Source organism: Chlorocebus sabaeus, chromosome 15, assembly GCF_047675955.1.
Source record: "Chlorocebus sabaeus isolate Y175 chromosome 15, mChlSab1.0.hap1, whole genome shotgun sequence".
Classification (NCBI taxonomy): domain Eukaryota; kingdom Metazoa; phylum Chordata; class Mammalia; order Primates; family Cercopithecidae; genus Chlorocebus; species Chlorocebus sabaeus.
Window position 1 is genome coordinate 9,288,886 of NC_132918.1, and position 5,655 is coordinate 9,294,540.

The 5,655-nt window shown below is 43.8% G+C and overlaps 1 pseudogene; it reads right to left on the reverse strand.

The window, feature by feature from the left end:
• Positions 1-795: 795 nt before the first annotated feature.
• On the reverse strand, positions 796-2,970 carry LOC103221197 (ralA-binding protein 1 pseudogene; annotated as a pseudogene).
• Between the last annotated feature and the right edge of the window lie 2,685 nt (positions 2,971-5,655).

The window sequence follows — 5,655 nt, forward strand, 5'->3', positions numbered from 1 at the left end:
AGCATATATGTGGTTTATTCAGGTAAGGAGACGTGTATGCTAGCCCAAGCAAACAATCAGAGGCATTCTGTTTTTAAGGAAGGTCAGTCGTTTAAAAGGTTTCTAGTTTGAGCAACATCCTCTGTGAATCCTTTGTGGATGCACCAGGCCAAGGTGACTACCTTTGACCAACCCAGTGAGAAGGCCTTTGCTGGTCCCTGCAGTGAGGAACCGGCGGGAACGAGCGGCCTCTTCCCCACCGGCCTGTGTTGCTGGGCGGCGGGGGGGTGGGCAGGCTCCACAGGCAGCCTCTGTCTGTGGCCAGACTAGGCCGTCCTGGTGACTCGGGCTTACTCACTGTGGTTCAGAACTGCAGAAGGAGAGAGTCAGGAGGGCGGGCCAGGGAACACACACCAGGCACCGCTCTGGCCAGTCAGAGAACACGAGGCAGTTCCCCCACAGGAATTTGCACCGAGAAGGTGTGGAAGGCACAAGCAAGTGTGAAGGTACCAGAGATCCCAGAGGGCGCAGCTCGCATCGGCCACAGCAGGTGCAGCGCTGATCTGGTGTGGTTCCCCCCTTGAATGAGAAAGAGATCCTGATTCTGCTGTGATAAAGATTTCTGATTTAAAAAGAAGCCACTCAAGGGTTAAAACAATTATTTTAAATTAACAAAGGAAATTAATCTTCAAATAAACTGACACTATCTGGAAAACTCATCTGTCCCTAAAGCCCACAATGCTTCCACTGCTTCGTCCTGTTATGGAACCTGAGCCTGATGCGAAGGAGTCAGACGTGTGACAGAGGAAGAGTCTGAGAAGAGAAGACACCTTTACAGAATGTACAGCAAGAAAGCCGGCCTGGCCCCCGGGTTACAGTAAGATGCACAGGTCCTTTTAGTTTTGCGGACTCCAGACAGCCACGCAGGCTGCTTAGATGGACGTCTCCCTCCTGTCCCTGCTGGGTGATGGCTTCACCGGCTCCTCGCCTGCCTTTGGCTGCCGTTTAGCCTCTTTTGGCCAGAGGACACTGTCTCTGGGCAGCTGGACAGCACCCCGCGCCACTCAGGCTCCTGGTCCTCCTGCACCTGCTGCTCAGCCTTGGGTCCCTGCATCTGGAGCAGCTGGAGCTGCACGCACAGCTCCATGATAACCTCGCGCTCCTCTTGAATTGCTTGATTCAAATGATTGTTCTTTGTTTCCAGCTCTTCGTTCTGTCTCTGTAAATATTCCAGAATAATCTGCAGCTCCTCCTCATCCTCACTCTGTCTCTCGCTCTCGGAGGAGTACTCCTCAGTCTCACTTCAGCCGTGCTGCTGGCGACTCTAAATTTCAGCAATCTCGACTCTGAGGCGTCCCTCAGATGTCTCTTCTTTTTCTGAGGAAATCTGCCTACCTAGAAACTGCTCCATGGTCAGGAGCTCCTCCTGTTCAGTCAGAATCTCATTCTCCCAAGCAAGGAGACTATTTATAAATTCTTAATTTTCATTCATCTCTTCTTTGGAAACACCCTCTTTTCAAAGACTGGCTATCTCTTGTGCAATCTTGGTTTCACACTCCTGTCTTTAAACTTCTCTCAGTTTTCTTTTGAGAGCTGTCAAATTTTTTTGGACTTCCCATAATCTTTCTTCTTTAGATAAATCCTTTTTCCCACCCTGCAGATATTGATATAAACAATTCAAAAGAAAACCCTGTCTCCTCATCTCCTCCTTGATGCCTGCCTGGGTCTCTGGCAGCATGGGCATTGTGGCCATGTTAGACCATCACAGAGGTTTTGTCACTTGCTTTAGTACAGCATTTCCAAAGAGTTCTTGCACAAGTGTGAAAAACACATGCAGGACTCCATTGCTGATCTGCACAGTTGGGCTGAGCACTATAGAAATGTTCTGTATATTCATTTTTGTTTCCAGTTCATTTGCGATGACATGGTCCATGTGCACAATGAGCCAAGAAATCAGAAGATAGTTACATTCTGGCAGTTATTTGAGTAAACGCTGGTATTCCTGAACTTTCTTAGTCTCTGTGGTCCTCCTACAAGCTTCTTCAAATCTCGGCATAAGCTCTTTAGTAAAGCAAGTTCTCTGAAAGTTCTCACAAATACTGCTTCAGCAAACTGGCTACAGTGTTAGGCTCATATTCTTCCAAGCTGATAGACTCCTCCTGGTCATAGGCTGCTTTTAGCTCATCCACTTTTGACTTAATTTCTGATACTCTGTAGATACCTTCGCATTTCATGCCATACATCTCTAAGCAATCTATACATTCACGGAAAACGACCAGCAGCCAAATGCCATCATACATCATGGTCCTCTCTATTGCATCAGCCAAAGGAATTCCAAAAATGGGTTTGAGATTTGGAACATCAATTGGAGGCACCTCTGGCTCCTGAATTGGCTTTTTCTTTTTCTTCTTTTTCTTCCACTGTTTAGCAACAAGCTGCTGTCAAGTCTTTTGACTTCTTCTCTTTATGTTTTTCTTCTTTGTGCTTTTCTTCTTTATGCTTTTCTTCTTTGGGTTTCTCTTTTCCTTTAAAATCCTCCTCTTTCTTTTTAGAAAAGCTGGGCTTCTTGAAAACGTGGATTCCCTTGGGCCTCTTCATTTTGGAAGGGCTTTCTGCCTCATCTCCAGAGCTATCTTCCTGAAAGGCTGCATAGCCTTCCGTCCTCTTTTCCTTTTTCTTAAATTTTCCTTTTTTTCCCCCATGGTCTTTCTCCTCATCAGGCACTATATCAGGAGGCTCATGGAGGATGTCATGGGGAGGTAAGGGCTGGCCAGTGCAGTACAATCCAGGAAACTTAGTAGGACTGATATCTTCAGAGCTGGGGGTCTGGGTAAATCTGCTGCCATGCTCCATCCTGTGGTGTTCACTGGGGCTGCTGGTGGGGGGCAGGAAGCACTCGGTCATGCTGATGCCCTGATAGGAAGGGACAAGGTCTTCTCTGTTACCTGTCTATCACACTCTACCTGCTGCACTTCATACCTCCATGACTGACCACACCAAAAAAATCTCTTTGATACTGTGATGGTGAATACTGAGTGTCAACTTGATCGGACTGAAGGATACAAAGTATTGATCCTGGTTGTGTCTGTGAGGGTGTTGTCTAAGGAACTTAACATTTGTGTCAGTGGGCTGGGAAAGGCAGACCCACCTTTAATCTGGGTGGGCACAATCTAATCAGCTGCCAGCAAGGCTAGAATATAAGCAGGCAGAGGCTGGTCACAGTGGCTTACGCCTGTAATCCCAGCACTTTGGGAGGTGGAGGCAGGCACTCACGAGGCCAGGAGATCAAGACCATCTGGCCAATATGATGAAAGCCCGTGTCTACTAAAAATACAAAAATTAGCCAGGCATGGCAGTACACTCCTGTAGTCCCAGCTACTCAGGAGGCTGAGGCCAGAGAATTGCTTGAACCCGGGAGGCGGAGGTTGCAGTCAGCCGAGATCACGCCACTGCAGACCACGGTCCAGCTTGGGCAACAGAGCGAGACTCTCCATTTCAAAAAAAAAAAAAAAAAAAAGAAAAAGAAAAAGAATATAAGCAGGCAGAAAAATGTGAAAAGAAATACTGGCCTAGCCTCCCACCCTACATCTTTCTCCCGTGCTGGATGCTTCCTGCCCTCGAACACTGGACTCCAAGTTCTTCAGTTTTGGAACTCAGAATGGCTCTCCTTGCTCTTCAGCCTATATATATATATATATCCCATTAGTTCTGTCCCTCTAGAGAACCCTAATACAGATACTAAGTCTCTAGTGAGCTTCTCTGTTTGGCAATACATTGCACAGATGGTCATACATTGTTGCTGGGAGAATTAAGTACTGTCTATACTACACCACTGTTGAAGAATAGACTCTCATACCTGGTTTCTCCTGGACTCTGCCCTATGTGTCTTTTACTTTTGCTGATTTGTATCTGTATCGTTTCACTTCAGTAAACCACAACTATGAATATAACAGTTTTCTGGGTTCTGTGAGTTCTTCCAGCAAATCATGAAAGCTGAGGGTAGTATTGATAGACCCAAAAATGTAGGGTGAATAAAATTTCATCAACTGAAAAAACTTTCCAATCCAATTATGAGATATTGTCATAATATTTCAAATATTTGCTTAATGTTTAAAAAACTTTAAAAACTTCAAGTTTAAAAAACTTTCCCATATTTGTACTATTTGCTATAGAAATTCAGAAGAGGTAAAAATCACTTTAAGTTATAGGGGTCAAGAAGGGTTTTATGGAAGAGTCTGGACATTGAGCTGGTTTTCAAAAGGCACAGGAGAGGAGAAAAGACAGAGCAGGGTGAGAAAAATGTCCTCCAGGGTCAGAGGGCAGTAAATAGAACACTTTGGGTGAAGTGTGAATTTGAGGAAGGAAAGTACAAAGCTAAGATTGGCAATGGAGGCTGCAGCCAAATTATAGAGGGTTTTGATGCTGCTGTTGTTTACCATAAAATTAAAACCCAAACCTTCAGTAAATTTAAGCTAATTAAATTTCAGAAAGTTTCTGTTTGGGGATGACCCCCTATAGAGGGTTTCCATATGTTCCTAAATTCTAATCAAAAAGTGCATCTACTGCCAGAAAACGTCACTGTAATAATAACCTTGTGGGGTTCCACACATATCCCCTTTCGGTGATGTCCACATCAAATTTACACAATTTATAACTGCAAAATTGAGTTGTCTTCAGCCAGAAATTGAATGTTCCACCTGTCATCTGAAAATCCAGCTGTGTTCTTTTGGATTATTGTAACATCACAGTAATAAAGGTTTTGCAATCAGAATTTAGCTCACAATTTTGGTAATGATTCATCATGTAAAACTGTCTCCAGCTCAGCCTCCCTGTGGTTTCACTGGTCCTAAAACCCCCAAAACTGCTGTTGTCTTGAAGACATGTAGCCCTAAATACATACTGTTATCGTCAGGAGTCGGGGAAGATGAGGTTGCAGTGGATGGAATTTATAAAGAGAAGGTGTCAGGTTTATCCAAAGGTGTCAATTATAGAGGGGCATGAAACTTTGTATGGGTGTTCAATAGTTATAACCGTGGGTAAACCACCATACATCATTTTCACAACAGAATATTATACAAACCAGCCCACTTCCTTTCCCCCCAGCCCTATAAAGACAACGTTTTAAGAATGGCATGTGTTGTTTTGTTTAAAGGGTGTATCTTCCATCAGGAGTGGAAAATAAAGGCACTCTGTATTTGTTGGTTCTTTAGTTTGGTTCAATGCAAAATTCAGGCCTTTGGCCATATTAGTGTACACACTAATTTTCTCACATACTCTATGTGTATGTAAGAGTACTCTAGAGTATATGAGCATATTCTCATATACTCCATTTCACATTTTAAAAATCATCTGTACTCAAATTATATAAATACTTTATCCAGTTTCTACTTAATATCTGGTAGGCATGAGCTTTTAGTATGACTGAAATTGAGCCTCTTATTCCCCTTTCTCCAAAATCGTATACTTTCCATATGTCTCTTATCTCAATGTCACCGATATCCACCCAGACTTCTAAGTCAGACATGAAATCATCGTGACATTTCCCACTCCTTCATTCTTTACATCCAATTAATCACCAAGTCCCAGCTAATTTACTGCCTGAAAACTTCACCTTCCTGTTCACTTTTTTCTGTCCTACCCATATTCCTTAGTTCCTCACATAAGTTACTGAAATAA